Raw genomic sequence first — 18582 nt, 5'->3', positions numbered from 1 at the left:
GCGGCAAAATTGGGAATCTCAGTGACAGTACCAGTTCCCCCTACCTCTGTGATATTCGAGACATTACACAAGGCGCATCTATCACGCCCCCTCCTCCCTTTGGTTCCAGGTCTGGAGGAACTAGCCATGGAGGTCTTCTTGACACCAGCCGTGGTGAAGTCTGCCCCCTCAAGGTTGCAGAAGAAGTACAGGGCCCCTGATTCGGACCCGGCGTTCCTCAGGGTGGACCCTCCCCCGGACTCTGTCATTGTGGTTGCGGCTAGGAAACAACATTCCACGTCGCCCTCTTCAACAGCTCCTCCGGATAAGGAGAGTCGCAAGATGGACTCCTTGGGGAGGTGGATGTGCTCTACGTCGGCCACGACTATGAAGGCTGCTAGCGCCTCCGCTCTGCTGGGTCGCTATGACCGATCATTATGGGACTCCCTGCAACAGTTTGCTGACTCCCTGCCTAGGGATAAACGGGAAGACTTCCAGGAGGTGTTGAATGAGGGCATGATGGTCTCCAACCAGATCATCAGTGCAGCGGGGGATGTGTCATTACTGTCATGGAGTACACATGAGGAGACATTCCTGGCTGAGACTTACCTCTCTAAAGCCTGAAGCGCAGCAAAAGATTGCTAACTTACCGTTCGAGGCATATGAGCTGCAGATTGTACACTTAGCATAGGTCGCCATCTGGTGTTGGGCCCGGATGTTTGCAGTTTGTTTTTGTTCTTGGACCGTCTTTGGAAGTCACGAGTTTGGTGACTCCTCCTTCGGTCCGTACTGCGCATGGGCTTCGGCTCCATCCTCAGATTGTTTTTTTCCGCCATCGGGCTCGGATGTGATACTTCGTGCTCCGGCTTCGAACTTCTACGGTTCCAGCCTCGACGGAAAATCCTCGATTCTTCGAGTTCCTTCATCTTCATCTCTCGAAGCGGCACTTTTTCCATCCCGTACATCGACACCGGCCTTCGGGCCCTCCGCGACTCCGGTCCCGGCCGATGGAAAGGACTCCGTTTAAAAAGTGCCCAAAATGTGGGTCTAAATTTCCCCACACCGACCTCCATCAGGTGTGTAACCTTTGCCTCTCTCCAGAACACGAGGCTCGAGACTGCCCCGCCTGCAAGTCGTTTCGATCGAAGAAAACGATCCGAGATCGAAGGGCTCGACGCACCATGGCGCACTCATCCTCGACAGCTCCACCGGACATCTTCGGAGACGACGCCGAAGCTTCGGGGCAGACACACACCGAACTGGGAGAAGACATCGTCAGCGCTTCCGAGGCCGACGACTCCGACCTGGAGGACGTAACACCAGGACAGCGGGCCGTGAGTACAATGCCCCCTCCCAGCCCCGCACCGAAAACCAAAGAGACTCCGGTTACTCCCTCGCCTGCCGGCCTGGGCAAAACCAAGACCAAAGCCTCGATCACCCCACCTTCGGGCCCGGTGTCGAAGCACTCAAAGTCTCACGGCAGCTCGAGATCGAGCCAGCCGACGCCCGGTGCCGATAAACACCACTCGGCACCGAAGCTTGCAAAATCCAGCTCGACTCCGAAACCACCGGTGCCGAAGCCTGGACACTCGGCGCCGACCAAACACAAACAGAAATCGGTCGGCACCGACGCTCCGGCCCCGAAACAGCATTCGACGCCGAAACACACGGAGACCTCCAAAAAACATGGCGTACACAGAACATCGAAACCTCCGGTTCCGAAATCGCCGGTGCCGACAGACGACTCGGCGCCATTGGCTCTGTTTACACCAGACCCTTTACAAAAGACTTTGTCCAGAGATCCAAAGACTGGCCTTTTGACTGTGATTACTAAGAAGCGTCTCCTTGAGGCTCCGGCTCCTCCTCCTCCACCCAAAAAGAGGGACTCAGCTACTTCTCCCCTTAGAGTACCCTCCCCACTGCCACCCCCCCTCCCACCACCACCCCCTCCACCTTTACCTCACTACGATCCGGCCCCATCCCCAGACCCGGATGACGGGGACCCGGACAATGACCCAGGGGACGCCCCAATGGATCCCACTCCACCAGGGACCCCAGATCCATGGGAGGATTATAATAACCCTGATGTACCCAATGTACCTCAAGACGACCTATACCCATCAAGGCCGTCTCCTCCAGAGGACTCTTTAGGGTTTCACCATTTAGTGCAGAGAGCAGCACACTACCATGGGGTGGACATGCACACTGAACCAGTGGAAGAAGACTTCCTACTGGATACATTTGATTTACAAGACCGTTCCACTGCTATTTTACCCATGCTTAAGGGTGTCACCAAGCACGCTACAGAGGTATTCAAAGACCCTGTCAGAGCCAGAGTACTAAACCCTAGAATAGAGAAAAAGTACAAGGCGGCACCCACAGATCCTGCATACATCAAGGGCCCTGCTCCTCTAGATTCCCTAGTTGTCTCTACAGCTAGAAAGCGGGCTAACTCCCAATCCTCAGGAGATGCCCCGCCACCAGACAAGGAATCTAAACTTCTGGACGCGTCTGGTAAACGCACCGCCTACCAGGCTGCAAACATGTGGCGCATTGCAAATACACAAGCACTGCTTGCGCGATATGATAGAGCACACTATGATGAATTAGAGGCTCTTATGCAGCACCTTCCAGAGAAATACAAACGCCAAGCTCATGACCTGATACAGGAGGGCAAACTAATCACAAACACCTCCATTAAGTGTGCCCTCGATGCAGCAGACACTGCTTCTAGAGCCATAAACACCAGTGTCCTGCTTCGCCGCCATGCCTGGCTCAGGATATCAGGGTTCAAGCCTGAGGTCCAGACATCAATACTTAATCACACCTTTGACCAGCAAACACTCTTTGGCCCAAAGGTAGACGAAGCGCTCGAAAAAATGAAGAAAGATACAGACACAGCGAAGTCTATGGGAGCGCTCCAGACCCAAGCCTCTAAACGTTCCTTTCGACGCTCGTCCTTTCGTGGCACAGGTAGAGGCTCCTCCACCGATAATGCCTCTACCTCCTACAAATCCCCTCCTCAAAATACCTTTTCAAAGGGCAACCAAAGAGGTGGTTACAGAGGCAACAACAATAAGGGCAGGGGCAAAACCAACAATACCCGTTCTGCCACCCCACCCGCACAATGACTCCCCTTCGCTCCCCCCAGACCATTCCACTCCGGTCGGGGGCAGACTACAAGATTTTATCCACGTATGGGAGTCCATAACATCGGACAAATGGGTGACCCAAATCATTCGGTCAGGGTACTGCCTCGAGCTAACATCTACCCCACCCAATATCCCACCAAGGCACCGTCCAATGTCCCAAGAGCATTCCACACTGCTCAAACAAGAGGTACTCTCGCTCCTCCAGAAACACGCTATAGAGCAGGTACCCGCCAATCAACGAAATCTAGGGGTCTACTCCCTATATTTCTTAATCCCAAAGAAAGACGAGACCCTCAGACCCATTCTGGATCTCCGGCCTCTAAATGCCTACATACATTCAGACCACTTTCACATGGTCACCTTACAACAAGTCCTCCCACTCCTCTGCCAGGGAGACTTTCTCACAACACTGGATCTGAAAGACGCGTACTTTCACATTCCAATACACCCCTCTCACAGAAAATACCTCAGGTTCGTGGTGGACGGGCAACATTACCAATTCAAGGTTCTCCCCTTCGGGGTCACCACTGCACCACGGGTGTTTACCAAATGCCTAGCAGTAGTAGCAGCACACCTCAGACGTCAACACATTCACGTCTTCCCTTACTTAGACGACTGGCTGATAAAAGCCACGTCCTACCACCAATGTGTGCAACATACAAACAGCACCATCCAACTGCTCCACCAGCTAGGCTTCACGGTGAACTACCAAAAGTCCCACCTCATACCATCTCACACAAAGCAATATCTCGGGGCCACCATAGACACCTCAAAAGGTATTGCCTATCCAAACTCAGCCAGAATCACAAGCATTCTAGCCTTACGCAAAATATTCCTTCCTCAACACTCTCTACCAGCAAGAGTGTTTATGAAGCTCATAGGGATGATGGCGTCTTGCATCTTCATAGTGCCCCATGCAAGACTCCACATGCGTCCACTTCAGGAGTGCCTAGCACGACAGTGGAACCAGGCCCAGGGTCAGCTGACGGATCTGGTGTTGGTGGACGGCCGCACACATCACTCTCTGCAGTGGTGGAACACCACAAACCTTTCCAAGGGACGGCCGTTCCTGGACCCGGTTCCCCAAGTGACTCTAACAGCGGACGCATCGCTCTCCGGCTGGGGAGCGCACCTCTTACACCTCACAATGCAAGGTCTATGGACGCCACAGCAAAAAACGCTCCACATCAACCATCTGGAGCTTTTGGCGATCTTTCTAGCCCTAAAATCTTTCCAAAAGCAGATTTCAGGCAAAGCAGTCCTCATTCGCACAGACAACATGACTGCGATGTATTATATACAGAAACAGGGGGGGACACACTCTCCCCAGCTCTCCCGCTTAGCCCAGAGCATATGGAGATGGGCAATTCCCCAAAACATTTTTCTCCTGGCTGTAGGAGAGTAGGGTCAGAACCAACAGCTGATTTCCGAATCCTCCTGCAATTGCTTTTGCCAAGGCTTGTTTGCTTCGATCAAGTCGCCGACACCGCCGACAGCGAGAGCCTGCGTGGGACAGCTCGTGAGCCGACTCCTGGACGTCGTCGACCTTCAGGGACCACGTGGCTGCGGAGACAAGCTACCCCTCATCACCTGTTTGCACCCGACATCGCCTGGTACCCACCTGGTGCCACGCTGGTCACTGGCTAGTGACTGTGAACACTGTCCCCTCTGCTTACAGGTCTTCAACATCTCCGATCCACTCTTGGATCCACTGCATCTCTTCCCGACCGACCGCCTGCAGCATCTTTGTCCCAGGCTCAACGGAACAGATAGAAGAAACCCGACGCACTTTGAGGCCTATGCACCCGCTTCCTGTGGGTGAGGTAAAGCTGGTACTCCGGTGCCCATGTGTAGTAATACATCTCTAGTGCCTGTGTTCCAAATCTTAAGTTCCTAGGTCATCCGGAAGATTCCTTTTGCAGTAACTTTGTACTTTTTACGCACCCATTGAAACCTATGGGAGCACGCGTGTGACTATTTGCTCTGCACACGCCACCCGTGGACCTCCTGGTCACTAACTGACGTTAGCTCCTTGTAGGCCCAGCGATTCTAGAGGCCCTAGGCCTTTTCCCTTTTCTGTTCGTGGTACTTATACCACTATTTTAGTATATGGTTTGAGTGGCCACCAGGGCCTATCCATATAACGTGCAACTTCTGTGTATTCTGTGATAATCTTGTTTGACGATTTGTGCTCCTGTGCTCATAAAGAGACTAGGGGTTACTTTGATAAATAAATCCATATATATTTTGAATATATATCTGTGTGGTGTCCTTTCATTGGTATAAAAGGGGGTTACTATTGGTAAAACAGCTTGCTTAACACGCATCACGAGTTTAGCCTCAAAGACTGCTTAGCCTACGCTACCACTAGGGCAGCTGGTCCGAACAGGTTGACTTACAACCACACCATAAGGGTTGCTTGGCATGGTACAAGGTGGTCACTAGAACTAGTGAACAGCATATACCAGGCCAACTTCTCACATTGGTGAGCAGCGGTTGGGATCTGAGCTTGCTGTTGTAATACCATTGTAATCTTGAGATACTAAATTGAAAGATCACACAGATATTGTCTAGGTACATATAACATAGATTATTATACTTAAGTCCTACTGGACTTTGTAGTTGTAGGTTGAAGGGAATAACACACCCTGACTACAACTACTAGAAAGGTTTAGTAGATACAACTAGTGTAGGTAGGTGCACACACCACACCCTCACTAGATCATGCCTCTGGGAGGAGATCAAGTAGATGCTCTCTCAGGAGGGGCAGGTCTGCAGAAGACCCCCTCTAGGTATGATACCTTAACATTCCAGGAGATGAGACAATTGTGTACCTCCAGAGGAATAAAACAGGGTGCAAACCCTACCCTCCTTCAGTTAAGACAACTCCTAGAGGAGTATGATGCTCAGAGGGCATCACAGGAAGGTGCCCTAGGCGCAGAGGAGGGTCTACCCACCACAGAGGAGTCAGATGGGCCTTCAGATGGGGAGGTAGACAGCCAGAGCCAAGTAAGGAGACTTAGCCAGGCTAACTTAAGTTTACATGGGAGTTTGCATGGGGTCCCCCCATACAGACCCACAAGTAGACATTCACAGAGAAGCAGGAGGGACAGATCCCCTTCAAGGGAATCCATCCACTCCCATGTCTCTAACACCTCTAATGCTTCCTCTCACAGGGGAATGACTTCACCTGAGAGAAAGGAGCATGCAGCCAGAATGAGGGAGGCTAATCTGAGGATTCAGAGGGAAGAACTTGCCCTTGCCAAAGAGAAGCTTGCTCTGGCTAGAGAACAAAAGTTAAGTGGGTTAGAACCCACTGGTGGCAGCAACATTCCTAGAGATAGAGACAGGCACTATGATAATAGAAACCTGAGCAAGATTGTCCCTCCCTACAAGTGTGGGGATGACATCCACAAATGGATAACTGCTTTGGAGAGAGCTTGCAAAGTACAGCAGGTACCCCAAAGTCAGTGGGCAGCTATCTTGTGGCTCTCCTTCTCTGAGAAAGGAAGAGACAAGCTCCTCACAGTTAGTGATGAGGATGCAGATAATTACACTGTCCTGAAGAGTGCTCTGATTGATGGGTTTGGCCTAACCACTGAACAATACAGGTTGTTGTTCAGGGATACCCAGAAGACACAGACTCAGGACTGGACTGACTTTGTAGATTGTGCCACTAAGGCTCTGGAAGGCTGGCTATTGGGAAGTAAGGTTAAGGACTATACAGGATTGTATAATTTGATCATGAGAGAACAAATACTTAACAACTGTCAAAACCAGCTATTGCATCAACACCTGATTGATTCTGATCTGACTTCTCCCCAAGAATTGGGAAAGAAGGCAGATAGATGGGTCAGGACTAGAGTTAAGCAGAAAAACCAGAACCAGGGCGGTGATCAGAAAAAGGCAGACCAGAAGGGTAATGAGCAGAAACAAAAAGACCAGAAGTCTTCACCAGGCCCCCAAAAGGCTCAGGGGGAGGGTGGTTCCAAAAAGGATAAGAAGAAAGAAGGCCAAAAGAAACCATGGTGCAACTATTGTAAGTCTACCTCACATTGGTTTAGTGAGTGCACCAAAAAGGATAAGCCCCCAGCCACCATTGCCCCTAAGGCAACTGTACCCCCTAGTTCAGCTGTAAGTGGTGGTTCCCAGCAAAAGGGTGTAGTAGGGTTAACCCTGGGAACTGAGGAGGATTCTGGCCTAGTCAGAGTGCCTACTCAGGCTGTCCTGATCTGTGATGGGGACTTAGCTTTGTCCTCTACTGTAGGCCCCAGTAACCTGGGCAAGTACAGACAGACACCTTTTATCAACCAAAGAATGGCTCAGGCCTACAGGGACACTGGGGCTAGTGTCACAATGGTGACACCTGCTTTTGTGGACCCTGGACAGATCATACTAGGTGAGAATTACCTAGTGACCAACGCTAGCAATGCCACTACCTCCCATAGTGTGGCTATTGTTAACTTCTCCTGGGGAGGGGTAACTGGCCTCAAGAAAGTTGTTGTTAGTTCAGACCTTCCTGTAGAGTGTTTACTGGGCAATGATCTTGAAACTTCAGTTTGGTCTGAAGTGGAGTATAGGACCCATGCAGAAATGCTGGGGATAGATGCACATGTCCTTGCTGTGACCAGGTCACAGGCCAAAAAGTGCAACACTGAACAAGTGCTGGATCCTGAAACTATGGACCAGTCACAAACCAAGAGAAAGAGCAGTAGGGTTAAGGCTGTGCCTTCCCCCCTGCCTCAGGTGGTGGATCAGCCCTCCCAGGAGGATGGTTCTGAGAGCCCTGAAGGAACTGTCCTAGAAGAACTTGAACCTGATCAGGTTGAGTTTCTTGGGACAGGGGGACCTTCCAGGGCAGATCTGAGGCAGGCTCAATTAGACTGCCCCTCTCTTGAACCCCTCAGACAGCTGGCTGCTGCTGAGGCTGCAGGGAATGCTCAAGGTACCCATAGAGTGTATTGGGATGAAGGGCTACTGTACTCAGAGGCTAGAGACCCCAAGCCTGGTGCATCCAGGAGGTTGGTCATACCACTGAAGTTCAGAGGCTTCCTTCTAACCTTGGCCCATGATATTCCCCTTGCAGGACATTTAGGCCAGAACAAGACTTGGGACAGGCTTGTCCCTCACTTTCACTGGCCCCATATGTCAGAAGATACTAAGGAGTTTTGTCGCTCCTGTGTCACCTGCCAAGCCAGTGGCAAATCAGGTGGCACCACAAAGGCCCCCCTCATACCACTACCTGTGGTGGGGGTCCCCTTTGAAAGAGTGGGCATAGATATTGTAGGACCAATGGACCCACAAACAGCATCTGGGCACAGATTCATACTGGTGATAGTGGACCATGCCACCAGGTACCCAGAAGCAATTCCCCTGAGGACCACAACAGCTCCTGTTGTGGCAAGGGCCCTGCTTGGAGTATTCTCCAGAGTGGGCTTTCCAAAGGAGGTCATTTCTGACAGAGGTGCCAACTTTATGTCAGGATACTTGACTGCAATGTGGAAGGAGTGTGGTGTTAACTATAAGTTCACCACACCCTATCACCCACAGTGCAATGGGCTTGTTGAGAGATTCAACAAGACCCTAAAGGGAATGATAAAAGGATTACCAGACAAGCTTAGGCGAAGATGGGACATCCTTTTACCCTGCCTTCTGTTTGCTTACAGGGAGGTCCCACAAAAGGGGGTTGGCTACAGCCCTTTTGAGCTTTTGTTTGGGCATCCTGTAAGAGGACCCCTGTGTTTGGTGAAGGAAGGATGGGAGAGACCTCTCAGACAACCCAAACTAGACATAGTGGATTATGTACTTGGTCTCCGCTCCAGGATGGCAGAGTATATGAAGAAGGCTTCTAAAAACCTTGAGGCAAGCCAAGAACTCCAAAAAGCTTGGCATGACCAAAAGGCTGTACTGACTGTTTACCAGCCAGGACAGAAAGTGTGGGTGTTGGAGCCAGTGGCCCCAGCAGCACTCCAAGACAAATGGTCTGGACCCCACACTATTGTTGAGAAAAAGGGAGAAGTCACCTACTTGGTGGACCTTGGGACTCCCAGAAGCCCCCACAGGGTGCTTCATGTCAACAGATTGAAGGCATATGTTGACAGGGCAGACATGGGGCTACTCATGGCTACAGATGAGGGGCAGGAGGAAGAGAGTGACCCTCTCCCAGACCTGTTGACTCAGAACCCTGATGATGGCTCAGTTGATGGTGTGGTCTTTTCTGACAGCCTCACTGTCCATCAGCAACAGGACTGCAGACAAGTTCTGCAGGCCTACAGACATATGTTCTCTCTGACCCCAAGTCAGACAAACTGGTGCACCCATGAGGTGGACACTGGTGACAGTCTGCCTGTGAAGAGTAAAATCTACAGGCAACCTGACCATGTCAGGGACTGCATAAAAGTTGAGGTACAAAAGATGTTGGAGCTGGGAGTCATTGAACCTTCAGAGAGCCCTTGGGCTAGTCCTGTAGTCCTTGTGCCAAAACCTCACACCCAAGATGGTAAGAGAGAGATGAGGTTTTGCGTGGATTACAGAGGTCTCAATGCTGTCACTAGGACAGATGCCCACCCAATACCTAGGGCAGATGAGCTCATTGACAGACTGGCAGCTGCTAAGTTTTTGAGCACATTTGACCTAACAGCAGGCTACTGGCAAATCAGACTAGCTGAGAGTGCAAAGGCCAAAACTGCTTTCTCGACCCCAGGAGGACATTATCAATTTGTGGTAATGCCCTTTGGTTTGAAGAATGCACCTGCCACTTTCCAAAGGCTGGTGAATCAAGTCCTTACTGGGTTGGATGATTATTGTGCAGCTTATCTTGATGATATTGCTGTCTTTAGCTCCACCTGGGAGGATCACCTGGTCCACCTGAGGAATGTTTTAGAGGCCCTGCAAAAGGCAGGCCTCACTATCAAGGCCACTAAGTGCCAGATAGGGCAGAGCAAGGTTGTATACCTGGGCCACCTAGTTGGTGGGGGTCAGGTTCAACCACTGGAGAGCAAGATCCAGACCATAAAGGACTGGGCTCCTCCAACTACCCAGACTCAGGTCAGAGCTTTCTTGGGCCTGTCTGGGTACTACAGAAAGTTTGTTAAGAACTATGGGTCCATAGTGACACCACTTAATGACTTGACCTCCAAGAAGATGCCAAAGAAAGTTCAGTGGACAGCAAGCTGTCAAAAAGCATTTGATGACCTGAAGCAGGCCATGTGCAGTGCACCTATTCTGAAAAGTCCAGACTACTCCAAAGAGTTCATTGTCCAGACAGATGCTTCTGAGTTAGGTGTGGGAGCTGTTCTTTCACAACTGAATGTAGATGGTCAAGACCAGCCCATTGCTTTTATAAGTAGAAGGCTGACCCCTAGAGAGAAACGTTGGTCAGCTATTGAGAGGGAGGCCTTTGCTGTGGTTTGGGCCCTGAAGAAGCTGAGGCCATACTTGTTTGGCACTCACTTCAAGATTCAGACAGACCATAAGCCCCTCTTGTGGCTAAATCAGATGAAGGGTGAAAATCCCAAACTTCTTAGGTGGTCCATTTCCCTACAGGGGATGGACTTCACAGTGGAACATAGACCTGGGACTGACCATGCCAATGCAGATGGACTCTCCAGATATTTCCACTTAGAACATGAAGACTCAACTGGTCAAGGTTAGTTTAATGTCCCTAAGTTTGGGGGGGGGTTGTGTAGGAGAGTAGGGTCAGAACCAACAGCTGATTTCCGAATCCTCCTGCAATTGCTTTTGCCAAGGCTTGTTTGCTTCGATCAAGTCGCCGACACCGCCGACAGCGAGAGCCTGCGTGGGACAGCTCGTGAGCCGACTCCTGGACGTCGTCGACCTTCAGGGACCACGTGGCTGCGGAGACAAGCTACCCCTCATCACCTGTTTGCACCCGACATCGCCTGGTACCCACCTGGTGCCACGCTGGTCACTGGCTAGTGACTGTGAACACTGTCCCCTCTGCTTACAGGTCTTCAACATCTCCGATCCACTCTTGGATCCACTGCATCTCTTCCCGACCGACCGCCTGCAGCATCTTTGTCCCAGGCTCAACGGAACAGATAGAAGAAACCCGACGCACTTTGAGGCCTATGCACCCGCTTCCTGTGGGTGAGGTAAAGCTGGTACTCCGGTGCCCATGTGTAGTAATACATCTCTAGTGCCTGTGTTCCAAATCTTAAGTTCCTAGGTCATCCGGAAGATTCCTTTTGCAGTAACTTTGTACTTTTTACGCACCCATTGAAACCTATGGGAGCACGCGTGTGACTATTTGCTCTGCACACGCCACCCGTGGACCTCCTGGTCACTAACTGACGTTAGCTCCTTGTAGGCCCAGCGATTCTAGAGGCCCTAGGCCTTTTCCCTTTTCTGTTCGTGGTACTTATACCACTATTTTAGTATATGGTTTGAGTGGCCACCAGGGCCTATCCATATAACGTGCAACTTCTGTGTATTCTGTGATAATCTTGTTTGACGATTTGTGCTCCTGTGCTCATAAAGAGACTAGGGGTTACTTTGATAAATAAATCCATATATATTTTGAATATATATCTGTGTGGTGTCCTTTCATTGGTATAAAAGGGGGTTACTATTGGTAAAACAGCTTGCTTAACACGCATCACGAGTTTAGCCTCAAAGACTGCTTAGCCTACGCTACCACTAGGGCAGCTGGTCCGAACAGGTTGACTTACAACCACACCATAAGGGTTGCTTGGCATGGTACAAGGTGGTCACTAGAACTAGTGAACAGCATATACCAGGCCAACTTCTCACACTGGCACAACATGTTCCAGGCGTACAAAACACCATAGCAGATCTGCTCAGCAGACAGACTCAACAACTACACGAATGGGAACTGCATCCACAAGTTCTTCACCCATTCTTCCAACAGTGGGGGCATCCTCAAATAGACCTCTTCGCCACCCACGAAAACAAAAAATGCCCAAGCTTCGCCGCCAGATACCCACACCCATTGTCCAAGGGCAATGCGATATGGATGAACTGGTCAGGCAGATTTGCATACGCCTTTCCACCTCTCCCACTAATTCCATTAGTGGTCAGGAAACTACAACAGCACTCCCTCACACTCATTCTGGTAGCTCCGACGTGGGCCAGACAGCCGTGGTACACCACGCTACTACAACTATCAGTGGTACCACATCAAAAGCTGCACCTTTCCCCATGCCTCCTAACCCAGAACCATGGAGAAATCAGGCACCCGGACCCAGCTCAGCTCAACCTGGCGATCTGGCTCCTGAAATCCTAGAATTCGGATACCTTAACCTTCCCCCTGATTGCATGAACATCATCATGGAAGCCAGACGTCCTACCACTAGAGCATGCTATGCCGCAAAGTGGAAAAGATTTGTAATGTACTGCCGTAACAATACAATCAACCCTCTAGATGCATCCATACAACACATCATATGCTATCTGCTCCATCTTCACAGGTGTAACCTGGCGTATTCATCCATACGCCTACACCTAGCAGCGATCGCTGCCTATTTACAAAACAGACAGCATTTGTCACTCTTCAGAGTGCCCGCTATTAAAGCCTTCATGGAAGGCCTTAAACGAGTAATTCCTCCCAGGGCACCACCCTCCCCTGTATGGAATCTAAATTTGGTCCTTACACGACTAATGGGTCCGCCCTTCGAACCAATGCACAAATGTGAGCTACAATTTCTCACCTGGAAAACAGCTTTCCTTGTAGCTATCACTTCCCTTAGAAGGGTTGGTGAAATACAAGCGTTCACCATACAGGAACCTTACATACAAATGCATCACAGCAAGGTCATACTTCGAACTAATCCGAAGTTCCTGCCCAAAGTCATTACCCCCTTCCACCTCAATCAATCAGTGGAATTACCTGTCTTCTTTTCGCAACCCCAATCTGTTGCGGAAAGGGCCTTACACACACTAGATGTGAAAAGAGCGTTGCTATATTACATACAAAGAACGCAACCCTTCAGGAAGACCAAACAGTTGTTCGTTTCCTTTTCTCCACCACATAAAGGCAACCCCATCTCAAAATCAGGGATAGCTAGGTGGATTGTAAAATGCATACAAATTTGCTATCAGAAGGCAAAGAGAACATTATCTGTTCCCCCTAAAGCCCACTCTACAAGAAAGTTAGGGGCTTCTATGGCTTTTCTAGGGAATATACCCTTAGATGACATATGCAAGGCAGCCACATGGTCTACACCGCACACATTCACAAAACACTACTGTGTAGATGTGCACTCCCAGCAGCAAGCTAGGGTGGGCCAGGCTGTACTAAAAACACTCTTTCAAACAGCTGCAACGGATACCGGTAGTCGCCGCTAAGGTTGGGTACTGCTATATAATCTATGCTAAGTGTACAATCTGCAGCTCATATGCCTCGAACGGAATATGCTACTTACCAGTATGCATCTGTTCTTGGCATGTAGAGCTGCAGAGTTGTACACGCCCACCCGCCTCCCCGGCTACCTGTATCCGTTCCAGTCCATCTTATTTAGATACAACACACATGGGTTTCTCACTGTTATTACTACGCTCCATCATTTCCCTGTTGGCGAAAAACAATCTGAGGATGGAGCCGAAGCCCATGCGCAGTACGGACCGAAGGAGGAGTCACCAAACTCGTGACTTCCAAAGACGGTCCAAGAACAAAAACAAACTGCAAACATCCGGGCCCAACACCAGATGGCGACCTATGCTAAGTGTACAACTCTGCAGCTCTACATGCCAAGAACAGATGCATACTGGTAAGTAGCATATTCCTTTCTCTGGCACGACGTTGTTCGGGTCTCATGCGGATGACGAAATGGCCCGCATGAAGGCCGAAGCAGACACCCTGAAGGCCGTGGGGTTGGAAAAACCCAAGGAACAGAAGAGATCATTCCGTGCCTATGGCAGGCGTTATTCTAAACAACGCGGCCAAGGGCGTCAGTCTGGTCAAAAACCACACCAGCAACAACAGCAGTTCCCGAGGCAGTCCTTTCAAAAGCGCCAGAGGGGCAGAGGACAGCAGCAATCCTCGTCGGGGAACAAAGGCCCGGCCGGGTCGAAGCCCTGAAAGGTCACTTCCCCCTCATCCGTTACCCGCTCCGGTGGGGGGGGGAAGTATTCAATACTACCTGGCAGAGTGGAGAACAATAACTCAGGACAAGTGGGTGCTGAATATTGTTTGCAATGGGTACAGTCTTCGTTTCACCAGCCCGCCTCCACAGATCCCACCAGTGCGCTCTCCCTACATGGTGCGAGAGCTCCAGTGGGAGGCGGACATTCTGTTAAAGAAGAAGGCGATAGAGACTGTTCCTTTGAGGCAAAAAGGAAAAGGTCTTTACTCAAGGTTCTTTCTCGTCAGAAAAAAGGACAAGAACGAGTTCAGGCCTATTCTAGATCTGCGTCAAGCAAACAAGTGGATCAGCAGAGAAAAGTTCCGTATGTTGTCCCTGCATCAGATTTACCCTCAGTTGCATCGAGGAGACTGGCTGTGCGCCATAGATCTGCAGGACGCTTACTTTCATGTGCCGATCGCACAAAAGCATCGCAAGTTCTTGAGGTTTCTGGTAGGCAACAACCATTACCAGTATACAGTACTCCCGTTTGGTCTGAAGTCTGCACCAAGGACGTTCTCCAAGTGCATGGCAGTGGTGGCAGCACACTTGCGGAAGAACAAAGTGTTTGTGTATCCATTCCTGGACGATTGGCTGATCAAAGCTTCCACGTACCAGGAAGCCCAGTGTCATTTCAACAGGACAGCTGCCTTGCTTAATCGCCTGGGACTGCCGATCCCTGTGCAGTGTCTCCAGTACTTTGGGGCCTCAGTCAATACTTTGAAAGCAAGCGTGTGTCCTTCGGAGGAGGGACGCTTATCTATCCGTTGGAAGGCCCTGCACCTCCTCTCAGCCCACTCTCCTGCAGTGAGGACGGTGTCCTCTTTACTGGGGTCGATGGCTTCAAGCATCTTTCTCACCCCCAATGCACGTCTGCATATGAGGCCTCTGCAGGAATGTCTGGAGGATCAATGGGACCAGAGGCGGGGGCGTTGGGAGGACAAGATTCATCTGTGCCAACACGCTCTACAGTCTCTGAAATGGTGGTGCTCCTCAGAGAATGTCTGCAAGGGGACTCCCTTTCACAAGGATATTCCGGTCCAGACCATAGTGACCGATGCGTCTCTCCAGGGCTGGGGAGCGCATTCGGGCCCTCTTCAGATTCAGGGGATATGGTCACAGACGGAGATGACTTACCACATCAACTTTTTGGAACTCAGAGCGGTACACTTGGCCCTGAAGGCGTTCCATCCCTCCTTTAAGATGAACTCCCTGCTAGTTCAGACGGACAATACTACTACTATGTATTACCTCAACAAGCAGGGGGGCTTCCGTTCACGCACGCTGTCTCGGGAGGCACAGACGATCTGGAATTGGCTGGTGGCCAGGAACCTAACGATCACGGCAACCCATCTGCCGGGAGTGCAGAATGCCCAAGCCGATGCGCTCAGCAGGCTCGTTCAAGAAAATCACGAGTGGGTGCTAAACGACGACGTGCTAAGAGACGTCTTCGCAGAGTGGGGCACTCCGGATATCGATCTGTTCGCTACGGCAGAAAACAGCAAATGCCGCGACTTCGCGTCCAGGTACTACGAACCAGGGACGCTGGGGAATGCACTATGGATCAGCTGGTCGAACAGCTTTCTCTACGCCTTTCCACCCATTCCCCTGATTCCGGCGGTGCTGATCAAGCTGTCGCAATCCAGAGCCAGGATGATCCTGATTGCTCTGGAGTGGCCGAGGCAATGGTGGTTCACCGACCTTCACCGGTCTGTTCTACCACACCGGCGCCTGCCGTGTCGGCCGGACCTTCTCACGAAATTCGTAGGACAGATGGTTCACCCCAATCTCTCGTCCTTGAGTTTGGCAGCATGGCTCCTGAGCTAGTACAGTATGGACACTTGAACCTACCTCAGGACTGTATGGAGATCTTGAAAGAGGCGAAGAGACAGTCTACGAGGACTTCTTACGCCTATAAGTGGAAGAGATTCTGCTTATGGTGCACGGCAAAGGACATTGACCCTACATCCTGTAAAGATGTTATTCTGCCTTATCTGCTGCAGTTAGCTCAATCTGGGCTTAACTTTCAGTCTATTAAAGTTCATCTCGCAGCTTTGACTGCGTATAGAAAGGGCCCTTCCCAAACCTCATTTTTTCAAATCCCTGTGATTAAAGATTTTTTGGAGGGTTTGCGTAAGGTGTTTCCCCCTGTTAGACGACCTTCTCCACCATGGGAATTGAACGTGGTGTTGTCCAGATTAATGAGGGAGCCTTTTGAGCCTATTCATAAGGTCTCTTTGCAGCATTTGTCCTGGAAGGCTGCCTTCCTTGTGGCCATTACATCGGCCAGGAGAGTAAGTGAGATTCAGGCTCTGTGTTGTCAAGAGCCGTATACTGTGTTCCATGCTTCTAAAGTGGTAATGCGTACTCATCCTAAGTTTTTGCCTAAAGTGATATCTGATTTCCATGTAAATCAAATGATAACTTTGCCTACATTTTTGCAGCATTCAGTGTTTAAATTCTATCTAGATAAGACAAAAGACATCCGCAGGTCGGATCAACTGTTTGTAAATTATGGTTCGGTGAGAACTGGTCTAGCTACCTCGAAACAGTCCATCTCCAGATGGATTGTGTCCTGTATTCAGCTCTGTTATCAGAAAGCTAATAAGACGTTAGGGGGTAAGCCTACAGCGCATTCGACTAGGGGCAAAGCAGCGACTACAGCTTTGCTTAGGAATGTTCCAATCGCTGACAATTGTAAGGCTGCCACCTGGAAGTCGGTCCATACGTTTACAAAGCATTACTGCCTGGACTCTGATGCTAGGGCAGATGCGCAGGTTGTACAGGCTTCGCTGAGGAATTTGTTTGCACAGTAATTTGTTGGTGTTCGGTTTTTACTCCACCGCTGTTTCTTGGTTGGGATGGGCTTGCCATTCTATTCATAGATTATGACTATACACAGAGATCCCCTACTACAGAAGGAGTAGTTTCTTACCTGTAACTCCAGTTCTGTAGTATGGGTATCTCTGTTATAGTCATAAGCGACCCTCCCTTTTCCCCGGTGGAGTAAACTGACAGTATCAGGCCTGTTATACACCTTCAAAAAGAACTGAAAGTAACTTGCTTTGGCTGTGCATCCTGGGATACCGGGGGTCTCTGGAGAGTTCCTTAAAGGCACGGTATCCTTTTAGCAGACACATAATGACAGCCTATAGGGCTTGTCTGTCCACCCCTTCCTCTCTATTGTTTAAAGGGATTTTGGTGAAGGGAGTGTGATACAATAAAGGAACATGTCAGATGTGAATAAAAATGACATTTAAACTTTATTTTGGCTTTTGTGTTCACTTCAGATGAAGTGCTGGCCAGTGCAGCCATATTGTTATTAGGCTGTATTATTTTGTCTGTCTCTTAAGTGTCTTTGCAGGTTTGCAAATGCAGGACAGCTTAAGAGATATTTTGATTGCTCCGGGGTCCCCGCACATGGGCGGGACTATTCATAGATTCATAGATTATGACTATAACAGAGATACCCCTACTACAGAACTGGAGTTACAGGTAAGAAACTACTCCTTATCGAGGTAAAGAACAAGATTGAACAGCTTTAAAGACAGACGCTCTGTTTGTTGCCAGCCATACATTACAGCCGTAGTTCAAGGCTGGTGTGCTTGTAACAGTGGTTTAACTCTCCGTTCCAAGTCTTGGCATGATGAGAGCGTGAATCCAGAGTTTCACGATCTCCTTCTATGTTCTTTCTACAGAAGAGCAACTTTTGTTTACTTGAGAGAGAAGGCAGTCTTCTAGTCTTCTGCAATGGTATTCGTATGGTAAACCAGAGAAAGTGCAAGTATGAGTGGTTGTAAACCTCTCATCAAAGAACAGGAGTGACGCACCGTATGCTGGCTTTTGTAAATTGAAATTATGGAAGAGCCGAGTCCCAAGCGGAGCAATGGGACGATAGACCATCTGTGGAGTATATAGATAGCTTATAACTTGGCTCCAACCAGTGTGTTTGTGTGTGTGTGTGTGTATTTCGGGGGTGCAGTAGGTGGAACTGAGAGCTTTGAAGTTCTCGGGTATTAAATAACCAAGCATCTGGGGAACAGGGTTCTAGTCGCGGCGTCTGCTCTCCCGTGTGTACTATAAAGAAAAAAGTAAACCATGGTGATTGGAAACCAAATATGGAAGGAAACAAATGTATAAATGCCTATCTGGCGGTGGTTAAACATCCTTTAAAATGAAGTGTACAGGATCGGGTGAAGGCATGATCAGGTGAACGCTACAGAAAGAAAAGCCCACATTAAAAAACAAGCATGGCAAATAAAGCGGTTGCAAAACTGTCTCAAAGTAATCAAAACACGAACACTTAACCTGAGCTGAGGCAGGCCAACCAAAGAAAGTGTTCTCAAAGT

The 18582-nt window shown here is 49.8% G+C and overlaps 1 protein-coding gene across 6 annotated transcripts in view; it reads left to right on the top strand.

Moving 5' to 3' along the window:
- SPTAN1 (spectrin alpha, non-erythrocytic 1) overlaps positions 1-18582 on the top strand; it is a 724155-nt gene that overhangs the window by 490717 nt on the left and 214856 nt on the right. The window lies entirely within an intron of this gene.

This window comes from Triturus cristatus, chromosome 1_2 (assembly GCF_964204655.1).
Source record: "Triturus cristatus chromosome 1_2, aTriCri1.1, whole genome shotgun sequence".
NCBI lineage: Eukaryota > Metazoa > Chordata > Amphibia > Caudata > Salamandridae > Triturus > Triturus cristatus.
Note: the sequence above shows the minus strand (reverse complement) of the source record. Positions and strands in the feature narration are given on the sequence as shown.